Source organism: Pistacia vera, unplaced genomic scaffold, assembly GCF_008641045.1.
Source record: "Pistacia vera cultivar Batoury unplaced genomic scaffold, PisVer_v2 Contig395, whole genome shotgun sequence".
NCBI classification, from domain to species: Eukaryota; Viridiplantae; Streptophyta; class Magnoliopsida; order Sapindales; family Anacardiaceae; genus Pistacia; species Pistacia vera.
Window position 1 is genome coordinate 453,118 of NW_022196218.1, and position 1,346 is coordinate 454,463.

The 1,346-nt window shown below is 39.7% G+C and overlaps 1 non-coding gene across 1 annotated transcript; it reads right to left on the reverse strand.

Moving 5' to 3' along the window:
• Positions 1-833: 833 nt before the first annotated feature.
• Positions 834-939, reverse strand: LOC116141211. The gene has a single exon (XR_004129758.1). It is a non-coding gene; the product is annotated as a small nucleolar RNA R71 (small nucleolar RNA).
• Between the last annotated feature and the right edge of the window lie 407 nt (positions 940-1,346).

Genomic DNA, 1,346 nt, shown 5'->3' on the forward strand with positions numbered 1-1,346 from the left:
TAATCCAAACAATTTCGGTTGCTCCAACTTGAGAAACACTTAGGAAAGTTAGTGCTTAACAATCAATCCTCGTGGGAACGATACTCACTCATCACTTTATTACTTAATGCGACTAGTGCACTTGCTATCATTGCATGTTGTAGTTACAACACATTAAGTTTTTGGCGTTGTTGCCGGGGATTGATTTTTATGTTAACATTGAGTTTTTCTTTCGTTAGCTAGATTGGAGTTTATTTTTGTTGTCATTATTTTTCTGTTTTATTTTTGCTGTTATTTTCAGTTGGTTTGTGATCTCACTTTTTCTTTCTCTTTTTCTGTTAGTTTATGCGAAGAGCAAGATGTCAGCCAGTGGTTCCTATTGATCCTGAGATTGAAAGAACCGCTAGAAGACTTAACACAGAGAGAGAAGAGAACGAGAGGCCATAGTTGTTGAACTAGAAGTCATAGTTGTTGAAATGGCAGAAACCAGGACACTAAGGGAGTTCTCAGTTCCCACATTTGATGGTAGCGGTTCGAGCATTACGAGACCAGTGGTACAAGCCAACACTTTTGAAATAAAGCCGGCAATCATCCAGATGATCCAGCAGTCAGTACAGTTTAATGGAGATTTGAAGGAAGATCCAAATTAGCACATTGTAAACTTTTTTGAGATTTGCAACACCTTCAAGTTAAACGGAGTGTCAGATGACGCCATTAGATTGAGACTATTCCCATTCTCATTAGGGCATAAAGCTAAGGGATGTTTAATGGCACTACCATCAGGAACTATCACAACATGGAATGAGTTAGCACAAAAGTTCTTGACCAAATTCTTTCCTCTAGCAAAATCAGCGGAGATGAGAAATGATATCACATCATTTCTAAAGAAGAGTCTGAGTCATTATATGAGGCTTGGGAGAGATACAAGGAACTTATGAGGAAATGCCCACACCATGGTTCACCAGTTTGGCTGCAAGTCCAAATGTTCTATAATGGATTGATGGGTAACGTGCAAACTATGGTGGATATGACATCGGGAGGAGCCTTACAGAATAAGACACCAGAAGAGGCTTATGAGTTGCTTGAAGTTTTGGCAAGCAACAACTATCAAAGACCTAATGAAAGAGCAATACCAAGAAAATCTATGGGTCTTCATGAAGTTGATGCATTCACGGCCATCTCAGCCCAACTCACAGCACTTCAGAAATAGTTGGGAAATATGCAGGTAAACTCTATTCAAGCTCCTCAACTAACTTGTGAATTTTGTGCAGGTAGTCACGTGAGCAGTGAGTGTCAAGTGGGGAACACGTTTACTTTATCATCGTCATCATTGGAGCAGGTTAACTACTTGGCAGGAAATTAGAGGC